Here is a 12,136-nt window from a genome sequence, read left to right as displayed (position 1 = left end):
AATAATGATGACTTGAAACCAATGGCGGAAGTAAAAGTAGCAATACCACGATGTATAAATACTCTGGTACCAGTAAAAGTCCTGTTTTCAAACATTTTGTACAAAAGAAGCACAAAACTATTTGCATCAACATCTATCTATAAATGCACAAGTCTCTTTACGTCTGTACGTGTGTACGTCTAATCCATGTAACTCGAGAACCGTCTTTAAATTGGACATGCGTGTTCCACACCCCCACAGGGAGTGCAGTGCCAGGTGTCGAGTTGGTCGGACCCGCGGTTGTACAGAACCGCCACAAAAGGCCTCTGTCTAATAGAAAATAACCGATCTACAAGTTCACAGGACAAAGAGATCTATAAATACTTGTGTTGCACAACTGGTACCACTAATTGTAATTGCAGACAGTTGTAGATTGCATTGAATCCTAAAGTTGCACCTGTGATCAACAGCCAATGGTATTCTTTCTTTATTTGGTATTTATCTTACATGCCTAGACTTAACCTGACCAAATTGAAGACTTGTTTCTGCTTGGCCTTAAATATGACTTGATACTACCTGCACAGTGTTAGTGTTTTCATTCGCAATGTCTGACTGGATTTGACTTGTGTCTCAAACATTTTACACTGGCTCATATTCAGACTTATCAATGTGGCTTAGAAGAAACTATTAAACTAAAAAGTATGTTTCTTCTTAATCTAATAAAGTAAAATATCTAATAACAAACACAAGTTTGGCTAAATCTAATCTAACGATATGTTGATTTTATAATGAGAACTTCATTTTAATTCGTTTGTTAGAATGTGCCTTATTTGTTATTTTGGGTTATTACAACTTTTTTTTTAAGCAAAGAAGACTAATGTTGGCTGGCTGCCCATGATTTTATTTACACATTTGATTTATCTTCTATTCCTCCAGGTAGTAATGCTGGAACCGGGCCCTCTCACGCCAGCGTAGAATTTGATTACTGAAATTGTGTGGCAAAACTTTTGGGACAGACAATATCACAAGGCTTTAGATGAACAAACATCGCACACATTTGTATTGTATAGCCTTGTGGAAATGTAATATAATCTATTTCACAATTATGACTAATACCAAAAGAGGTATTCATGTTTTATATAAGATTCAGAAGTAGAGAAAAGGTTTCTTGAATGAAGCTGCTACCAGGACCCCAAAGTGGGGTCCGGGGGTCCTTGAGGGAGTTCCAGGGGGTCCCTAGCTAAATGATAGTTTGGAACCAAAAGAAACCCTTGTGGTTCTGTAACTCTGAGAGTGTACGGGTCCATTTGTACACACTCTGAGTTCAATTAACATTGATTTTACAATATAAATTAGGGTCCCAGAGATAGAAATGCCATTAAAAGGGGGTCTGTAGACTACTATGCATGTCAAACTGGGGGTCCTTGAAATTAAACGGGTTGAGAATCACTGCTAGAGCTGTAAAACTGTTCTCTTATGGGGGTACCTGGCATACCTTTTCAAATGGGGGTCCGCAGGCTAATGAGTGTCAATCATTTGGGGGTCCTTGACATGAAAACGTTTGGGAACCACTGAACTAAGTAACTAGCCGTTGGGAATCCTGTCGGCTAAGTATATGTAGGGTTTAAGTCACTGGTCACCAAACGTTTTAACCCCAAGACCTTTTGCCTTTGGCCTGGGAGGGAAAGAGATTGGACTTTCAACTCGAGGCCTTTTATTTAGGTGAATTACATGCAACTAAATTGATGCAACCAAGAATGCACTGTAACTAGCATATCGTCTGTCGGGTGGAAAGCCTGGAAACCTCATGTCCTAACTAATACTTTAACCCCTTTTGGTGTTTAAAGCATTTACGTTATACTTTAGCTATTGAAAAATAGCAGATCTACAAGCTCATAGCACCGAGTGCCGCACTACGAGCTTGTAGGTCTGCTATTTTCGAAAATCGTGAAAATGTGGTGCAAATCGTTAAATATATATTCTTTCAGAGCACACGTTTAACTGAAATCTTTGCTTTTGGGGGTACCCTGGAACAACATATTTTCAGATGGGAGTCGGCGGCCAATTACATATATTTTTTGGGGGAACTTGACATGAAAATGTTTGAGAACCACTGAAAGATGGGTTTTTCAGAAAACTGTCATGATTTAGAAGGCATTTGTAGAATCATCCTCAGGTCTAAATGGGTTCCCAAACCTTTTCATGTCAAGGACGCCCAAATTGACCCCCATTTGAAAAGATATTCCAGGGACCCCCATAAGAGAAGATGGCTCTAGCAGTGATTCACAGTCTAATATCCAGTTTGACGTGGATATTAGTCTACAGACCCCCATTTAATGGCATTTCTATCTCTGGTACCCCCAATTTATATTGTAAAAATCTATGTTTCTTTAACTTTAACCAAATGGACCCTAACGGGTCCATTTAGTTACATTTGTACACTCTCAGAGTTACAGACCCATAATGGTCCATTTGGTTCCAAACTATCATTTAGCTGGGGGGCCCCCTGGAACTCCCTCAAGGACCACTGGGGGCCCCCGGGCCCCACTTTGGGAACCACTGCATTAAATAATTAAAATTCAAAAACTGTCAACTAGCTTTGCATCGTGTTTCAAGCTTGCAAATCGGCTGCTTCTGATACTTTTGTGTGACGCTGCGGCTTAGCGACGATATCAAATTGGCCATTGCTGTCTTTGCTTTAAGCTTTTTTTGTACCTCATGTTCCAACACCAAAACAATAACAGCATGTGGCCTATTTTCCATAAGGAAATTATTTTGCTCATATTAATCAAAGTCTGGAGCCGGAATCGCCCAGGGCTCTACTAGGCCCTCTCTTTTTTTATTTTCTGTTTTTTCCCACTGCCAAGGACCCCCAAATGGAAGTATTTTCTATAAAAAGCACGCTGTGAGCTTGTATCGCTATTTTTTTTTTAGCCTTTTTATCAACAATTTCAGTTTCACTTATATCCTGTACTTTGCAACCTTAACTGCCATAGCATGACACTAATTATGATGCCAGATGACCCTGCTACTACTAGTCCACTTTAATTAAATGCTGTTTATTATATTTAGATGATGATAGATTAGCCCTTTGTGTGCTCAGTTATGTTTGATGGAAGATACAGTAGTAACTGACGAGGAATCAGAAGTGTTTTGTTTATCTAAGCTTTAACTACATGCAATATAGTGCGACTTTGGACTGACTATGTGTAGTCTCAAGCATACATGTGCCTGTCTCGTGAGCTATAATGACAAAGTCCTATTCCTTCCATTTTAGACGGGTCACATACTCGCAAAAGAATAATGGACAAAGTAAGGTTCTGGCCACTACTGCTGCTCGAGAGTCCTTAGCTACCTTTCAAAGTATTTGTCACAAGTTTCACTTCTTTCTGTTTCACAATCCACTGCTAATGTGGAAGTCTACTTGATTCCTGGGGCTGACAGATTCTGTGAGTATAAAAGAGAGCATAGAGACTGCGCCCATTGTAGGCTATTCCTTGGATGTTGGTCACTGTGTACGGTATTCTAGCGAAGATGTTGCCAAGTACTCTGTGTCTTTACTCGCTGTGTATGGTCTGCGGTCGCTGTGTGAGTCACTCCTCTTGTGCTGGTGCTCTCTGTTCTGAACTCCAGTGACCCACTTGGCTCTCGTCAGAGGGCCCTGGCACTATTCCCAGTCCTCCAGGAGAGAACAGCAGCACAAGGGTCCCTGCCTGTCACCGCTGCAGCCGTCTGCCAGTGGAAAACCGCTGCTGCTTCAGACATTCCTGTCTGTGGGGCGCAGGGGTGAAAACGCAAAAACAAAGACCCCTTTTGTGGCACCGAGGTCTGTGGATGCGTTACTGTTGGTTGGAAAAACGGCTCTGAGGACTCAGAGTTTTAGGGGGTTCGGCCCGTTATGATGATGATGCGGTGCAGTGATAATTGTCACACGCGCCCCAGCCACGGGTTTCCATACACGGGTACAGGCTTTAGTTACGACATACTATTGGTCCGACTGTTCTTAGACCGACAGTCCGACACCCTAACCAAAAAACTAACCTAACTAAACCTAACCGCAAGCACGACGCATGTCGGACCAACGCTTGTCGAGAGCGACGGGTGATTTTCGCATGTGTGTCGGATCTGCGTGCGCACCCCTCCGTACACACGCACAAAAAGTACACACATACCTTCTCCTACGCCCATAAATCACACTACGCTAGCCACGAGGAAAATCACCCTCAATTGCTCTCCAATTGTCATCAAGAGGTGTGGTGCACCATGCTGCCTCAAGGCACAGTGTGTGAGTAATAGTTGAGATATGTATTCATGGTCCAATGTCCCTCCCTGAAAATTAGCCGACTGTTAAAATGACATTGTCCTCGCTGTACTTCAGGCTTTACAGTGGAGCTTCACAGCAGGTTTCAAATTAAGTCTTCCGGAACTGCCGCGTTACTATGGCAACGGTAGACTCATTCCCCCCGCTATCTGTCTGGATCCCATGGACAGGCAGCGGTTGTTGTGTAGGAGTGACACTCAAGATGGGTGTGCTTCTCATTAATGGATGGCTGACAAACCCCCCTCCACTTACAGTATGCTCTCAGGTGTCAATGATGTGACGCGGGTGGTGATGACTGCCACGAAAGCGCACTTACCCAACGATGGGATACCCGAGCACGCATTACACCACCACGTGATTTGACTTATATACCTTGATTAATACATAAATGAGTGGCCCCATTTACAAGCTGGCATTAACCAGAGAAGGACCAGATTACATTTACACCTGGTATGAAAATGCATCTTGTCAATCCCTCTAGAAAGTTGATGAACGTTGTCTTATTAAATTGTAGGACCGACTGTCCGCAATGTTATTTGCAAGTGATCAGATGCGATTCTTACATTGTCCTACATCATCGACCTACCTGGATTGGTTACTGTGCTGATATAGGCGTGACTCGTGAGACAGTAATGCTTAACATATACTCGCTTACCGAAAACAGCAAATCTATGACCTTACAGTGCATCCTGATGCGGAATGTTGTGAGCTTGTAGATCTGGCTGTTGGATAAATCAGACTTCAGTGTCCTTGTGTCCAGAATGAGACCCATCTTTAGAAATCAGATTTGAATTTCATTTCAGTTCTCAGTACTCTAATGATGTCAAATACATCTCAGTGGGGTTTGGGGTGGTTTTTGTTGTGGTGTTGAGGGGAGGATTGAGAGCATTTAATTTAATTTTTAATTTTTAATTTATTTTACAAAATAAAACATTTCCGAGAACTCGTAATCGGCTTCAGACCCAAATCTGGCTTAGATCTGCTATTTTAGACCATTTTTGAAAACCTTTTTTCTCCTACACGGGGTTCCCACGCTCATGGTATTCTTTGCTTTGCACTATAGAGCACTGTAGTCCCGCCCCCTGCGAGGGCACCAGGAAATAATTCCCCATTAATTTTCCCCATGGACGTTTCAAAAAGTATTTATTTAAAGACCTTTAAAGCCTCGGACAAAGCCAACTCGGTAGGTGACCACTCAACACGCATTTTCTTTTGGCTGGACAGATATTTACAAAGACGGAAAAAAGGGCAGGACAACACTTTTTTGTTGTTTTTTTTTCTTCTTTAAATAAATACTTTTTGAAACGCCTATGGGGAAAATGAATGGGGAATTATTTTCTGCTGCCCTCGTCGTTCTGAAAGGGGGCGGGACTGCGACGTTCTATAGCTATTAGCAGGTCATTGCACATATAATAGGAGTAAGAGACTCACTATTACGCTGAATGACTGTTCTATAGGTCTGGAAATCTAATATATCTACCAGTGAATATGAACAACTGAATTTCCTTACTCTATCATAATAGTTGTGATACTCAATCTGGAATGGTTCAGTGGACAGCATGGCTGCATTGTGACTTACAGTACATCCTTGCATGCATAACCTGTTTGTGGGTTGAAAGGGTTGACAAGTATATGGTTCATTGTGACATGACATGTCACACATGTCACATGTCTCTTTGCCTGTACTGTTTAACTGCCTTTGTCCTGCTTCCCATTCTAATCTTGAACAGGAGAAGCTCTCTCCATTATGGAGATCAGCATGTTGATAGAATGGGAAGGTTGGGACAAGTGTTGACCTATTATAGCAGGCTTGTATACACAGGTCCATCTCAATTAATTAGAATATTGTGTAAAAGTTCATTTTTTTCCCCTAATATAATTCAAAAAGTGAAACTTTCATATATTCTCAATTCATTGTGCTTGTGTATAAGTATAAGTATTTAAAACCTTATTTAGATTTAATCTTGGTGATTATAGCGTACAGCTCATGAAAATCCAAAAAATCCTATCAACAAATAAGAATATTGTACGAGACCATGCCACGCCCCATTAATGAAATCATTTGTTCAAAAGTAGCCCAGACCAGAGGGGCACGGTGGCACAGTCGGTAGTGCTGTCGCCTCACAGCTAGAAGGTCCTGGGTTTGATTCCCGCTGGGGACTCTGGGGGTGTGTTCTCTCCTCTGCGTGCGTCATCAGCGCCTATACCCGAGGCGGGGTTGGCGAAAGGGCCTTTTCTGTGTGGAGGTTGCATGTTCTCCCTGTGTCCCCCAGTAGGTACCCTCACAAAAACATGCAGTAATCCTGGTCTTTAAACTACCTCCCCCTGGGCAGCTGGGGAGCCTGATGGAGGGGAAAGGAACTGGTCGGAATAACGTGTTCCTTCCACACGCTACGTCCGGCTGGGAAAACTCCCCCCTGTCAGGTGAAAAGAAGCAGCCTGGACTCCTCATGCATAGAAGGAAGCATGAGGCCAGTCCGCAACTCCCCCTCCCACCAAGCATTGACTGCATACATTAATACGCCATAATCATCAAGATTAAAACAAAAAAGGTTTAAAATACTTCACCTTATGCACAATGAATTGAGAATATATGAAAACTTCACTTTTTTAATTATATTACGGAAGAAAAACTTTTACACAATATTCTGTGTGTTCTGTCTGTCTGTCTGGTGCAGCGGTTTACGGTTTAAAACCGAACCATTCGGTACGCCCTGCACGGTTCAATACGGTTTTACGGACCGCAATCTTTCGGTTTTGAGGAGAAAAGAAAAAAGCATCACTGCAGAGTTCCCATCCACCCGGTGTTGTTTGGCAACAGCTGATCCACAAGCATCACTACACATTGGGAGCCCGTCTATATTCGTCAGGCGACACCATTGGATTAATACGAGATCATATTAATTAGCCTACCTGACGTGCTCACAGCAGGAGCTCATTAAAAGTATTTTCCATCAGAAAAAACAACAATATTCCATGGCTGTACATACTGTAGGAAGTAGGAACTCTTCTTGTAAGCATATCCTTAAATCCTTGTTATGCAGAGATTAAATGTGGATCTTTAATTGTAAACTAAACTTGTGTTTACTTTTTCTTTGCGCACACTTCTCACTGCCCCCGTCCCCCTTCTCTTGCACTGCAGCTGCATGTGTCTGAGTGCATAGGGTGATTTCTCTCCCCATTGAGTATAACATTAGCGTGGGGAACACGCCCTAGTCACCCTGCTCTTTATTATCATTATTAATTACCGCAGTTCCTATTATCAAGCTTGGGCAACACGCCCTATTCACCCTGCTCTTTATTATCATTATTAATGACATCATTATCATATCATTTCTTGTTATTATTATTATGATTATGTATTTTCATTAGATGTTTTAATTTTATTATAATTAGTTACTCGATAAGCCCTTCTGGGGCACAGTGTGTTATGTTTTTCCTTGAAAATAAGGAAAAGGCTGGATTGTGTCTGGATAGGGGAAAAATATAATAATAATAACAAACATTTATTGCTATTTATATATATATATTGTTTTCGTTTTTTGTACCGAAACCGAGCCGAAACCGTGACCCCCATACCGAGGGTATACCGAGGGTATACAGAGGTACGAACCGAACCGTGGGCTAAGTGAACCATTGCACATTGCAAGTGTCTTAACCACTTATGCCATATTTTATACTTGAAGTTGTACTGATCGAAAATAGGTGATCTCGAGCTTATAGATGGCTGTGTTTTGCTTCTTTTTGACATGAGTAGTAGCTACAGAATCAAGATCATATCAAAAGAACATAGCACTGACTTTAGTGTAGCTTAAGAATCTGTACACTGTTGCACGGGATATTGCACCGGAATTCGCAGATGTTACAGGATATTGCATTGGTGTAGAATCGTCTAGAACAGCGTCTTTACATTGCCGCAAGGGGAGACACCCTCTCGTCTAAATACTGGAGTTAGGGGATGCTAGCTCTGGTGTGTGTGTTTGTGTGTTTGTGTGTGTGTGTGTGTGTGTGTGTGTGCGGGGGGGGGGGGGGGGGGATCAGCTGTGGAGGAATTCAGCCAAGCTATTTTTGCCCTGTACGGTGAGGTCGGTTGCTATGGCACTGCCCGCTGTTGGCACAGCCGCTGTGGCGCCTGGGTGCTTGTGTACTGTGTAGGAGGAGTGAGTGATGCTCTGCACTGCCACACGGTGACTCATATCCTCAGAGCTCCACTGCCCTACATATGAACACACACACACACACACACACACACACACACACACACACACATACATCATGCACCTTATATCAACAGTGCTCCATGTAAGTGAGAGGAAAGTGTCTGCTTTCATATACGACGAGGCAATGGATGTATTCTAGCCCTTTTAGATCTGAGTCTGATTCTAGAGACAGTTTTCTGACAGAAAAAAATAATAATAGAAAACTAAATTAAAATGTATGTTGCTATATATTATCGCTGTCAGGCAGAATCCTCTTATCCATCCATGTTGGTTTATGATAGATAAACGGTTCTAGGTTCACCAACGGTTCTAGGTTGCTAAGCGATATCAACAACCGGAAATGAACCGCCGACCGGAAGTGAACATTTCGCCTGCCATCCGCCTCAATGTTATCGGATTTAGAAAAATACATTTATCTCAGAGATTGCGTCTTTGGTTAAAAAAACAAACAAAACAAAAAATAACTAAAGATCCGATGATCACGGTTACATTTATTTTGTTTTTAATGTGTTCACTTTTTAATGTCCCCCCCCCCCCCCCCATAAATATACCCTACTGCCTACTTCATAGACTAGTGTCGCTCAGAAGTAGTGAAATGGCTTATCTACAAGCTCATGAATTGTGAGATTGCTATTTTCATTATTCCGTGTTGTTGACAATCTAATCATAAAAACGGGTTTTGGTCATGTTTGAGGCTTCTGCCCAACATAAATCATATATTGGCAACATCTAAAAGGACACAGATGCTGTCATGGATTGAAAGGTATAACGGCGTATAGGTTTTACAGATCCAAATGAGATAGACCAGTGATTCTCAATCTTGTTTGAATATGCATTAGGCCACGGACCGATGACAATTTGGTACGATTTGTTTAAATTTAACTGTAAAATCCCCCATGTTTATTTTACTCTGGGGTCCATCTGGTTCCATTTGTATACGCTCATAATTTGGTCCCCAGACCAGAAACGATTAAATTGGTTAAGTTTGACTGTTGCATCCCTAGTTGTGTGTTTATACCTGGTGGAATAGTTTAGCCTGTTGAGTGTTTGAGTTGAGACGTAACTCAGTTATTTGTAAGAAAAGACGGTGGGACTCGGGAGGTTGTGTGTGAGGGAGGGGGGCTGGGGCTCTGCCTGTGGAGCTGCGACTGTGTTGGGAACAGTGTTTGTGTGGGAGGGGGGCTGGGCGCGGAGCTGTGACTGTGTTGGGAACAGGAGGAGGAGAGGAAAGTAGGTCATTGGGTCAACGGGTCATTGAAGCACACATGACATCACAAGTTATACAACCCCGTCGTCTCACTGCGCCCCCAGTGGCCGCTGCTCGTGCTTACCGTTGCTACAATCTGTGCCTCAGCCTGTGTTTGCCTTCTGCCTCTCGCAGCAAAGGAATTTTCCTTCACGCTGGATCCCTCCCTCTCTCCCCCTGACTGTCCACTCTGTTTCTGTGAATCACGCTTGACTTTGGACTTTTATACGCTCAAGTGGTTCCTTTCCTAGTGTTTTTCTCCCCCCGTTCTCCTCATCCCTGGAAAGCACTGCAGTTTGTTTTCAGGCAGCAACAAGGTTGATACCGTAACGTTTGCTCTGTTCGGCAGCCAGCCATCAGTCAGTGAATGACTTTGATATGACATTTAGACAGTGAGCTTAACTCACACTACTGTAGGGCTCTGCATCGTAATGACGGCAGTTTGTTGACAGTAAGCTCCTTTTTAATGTCGCCCTAAACAAAGATGGGATTCGTTGTGAGCTGTGTTGGTGTCTGACAAATCACGTGCAGTGAGCGGTGAAATAAGCCTGCATAGCTGGATGTCTTATTGGCCACGATACAGCCCCCCACCTTTCAGAGAGCCAGTAAGCCTCTTTCACCTTTAGTAACACAGTGTCACTCTCCCAGCACTATACATTAATTAATCCATAATATACTTTCGACACACTACGCGATGTACAGTAATAGGAATTGATTTCCTATTTTCCTTTTTTTATTTTATTCAGGTGCTCGCTGGGCTCTGTGCTGCTCTTTTTTTGTGTAGAAATGTCTCGGTATGGAAAAAAGATTTCTGGTTTGTTGAATGGAAAACCTCAGGGTGTAGGGTTTGAAAGGGAAATGGTCTGTTCACTAAGGCTCTGCTCAATCCAGATAATACAAGGGCACTTAGGCCAGGCTTCTTGTCTGAATGTTCAAAGCAGTTACTCACCTAATTTAGTTACTTCTCTTCCGTACCAAATTACCACATACCATCCATTACCCTAATCACTCATTACTCCGGTTGTTGTGACTTCTTGGAATTGGACAAAGTGACGCTCCTCCCATGCCAACCTCTTTGGCACAACAGTATGACTTTTGAAAACCTACCACCAACCCATTGCCCTAAGCCCCGCCCACTCCCACTTAGACACTCCCACTTAGACACTTTCCAGCCGGGCGCATTCATTCCAATGTAAATATCATGGATTTTACACATTAAATACTTTTTGGAACCAGAATCTCTTCCAAATCCGTCAACAAGGCCTGCCATATGCACTGGAAAAATATGTGCGTGTAATTTCTTTTTTTAAAACAATGTTTTATCATAGGAAAACTATTGGTGGAGAGGTTTGTCTAACTAACCCATGTTATACTTAGCTGTGATTGGAGTCATAACAGTTTGGGGAGGGGCTTTGCTATAGGTCAATTGTCTCAGAGACTGAGTTTTCAAGATGAATGTTGTTCTTGTGGCTTACAGTGGTGGAAGAGTTAAGCACTCTTAACATATAAAAAAAAGAGCAGTAGCAGTACCACTAAAAATATTCTGTTACAAATACAAGTCCTGTATTCAAAGTTACTTTGTAAAAGTAGAAGTACAAACATATTGGCATAAAAATGTACTAGCAGTCATGGCCCGGCTGGCTGGCGTAGACGTCTGGGCACCTCGACTGTTGAGCCAGCCTGACGGCGTGTTGCCTGTTCGAGTCCCGATCCTGACGACCTTTGCTGTGTGTCACCCCCCATCTCTTTCTCCCCATTTCCTGTAAAGACTGTTTCACGTTTTCAAATAAAGGCCCAAAAATCGAATCAAAATCAATAAAATAGAATGAAGGTTAACGTAGGGCTTGACTGTTTGTCTCCACCAGGCCGAAGGCATGTGGGGAGAGTATGTTTTGCACTCCGTCCGTCCGCGTGTGTGTGTGTCCGTCCGTTTGTGTGTCCGTGTGTCCGTGAACAGCTAATCTCGGCCACTGTTAACCCGGTCGATGCCATATTTTGCACACACACTCCCTGGATGCCAACCATGAACCTCTGCCCCAAACTTTCCAGAACGGCCTGTTATAGCGCCACCAGGAGGCCGCTTTGTGCAAAACAAGTTTTTGCACAGTACACCTACAGATTTTGTCCAAACATCACGCAAATTGGTACACAGTCTCTCTAGAGCCATTCAACGAAACGGGTCTTTCAGATTTATCAGACTCCATCCTGATTGGTTAAGATTGGCTTCCAAAGTTCACAGGAGTGCTCAGTTTCAAACAAAATGCTGCAAATCATGAACACATCGCGTGATTTCCTTGAAATTGTGCACCCACATTCCCACTAGGCCGAGGACGAAATGCCACATGAACAATTTCAACTCAGCCTCAAGGT

At 42.8% G+C, this 12,136-nt stretch overlaps 1 protein-coding gene across 8 annotated transcripts in view; it reads left to right on the top strand.

Moving 5' to 3' along the window:
• clocka (clock circadian regulator a) overlaps positions 1-12,136 on the top strand; it is a 54,823-nt gene that overhangs the window by 9,365 nt on the left and 33,322 nt on the right. The window lies entirely within an intron of this gene.

The sequence above is a fragment of the Protomyctophum parallelum genome (assembly GCF_964188405.1).
Source record: "Protomyctophum parallelum genome assembly, chromosome: 6".
Classification (NCBI taxonomy): domain Eukaryota; kingdom Metazoa; phylum Chordata; class Actinopteri; order Myctophiformes; family Myctophidae; genus Protomyctophum; species Protomyctophum parallelum.
This window is presented reverse-complemented; position numbering and strand designations above follow the sequence as displayed.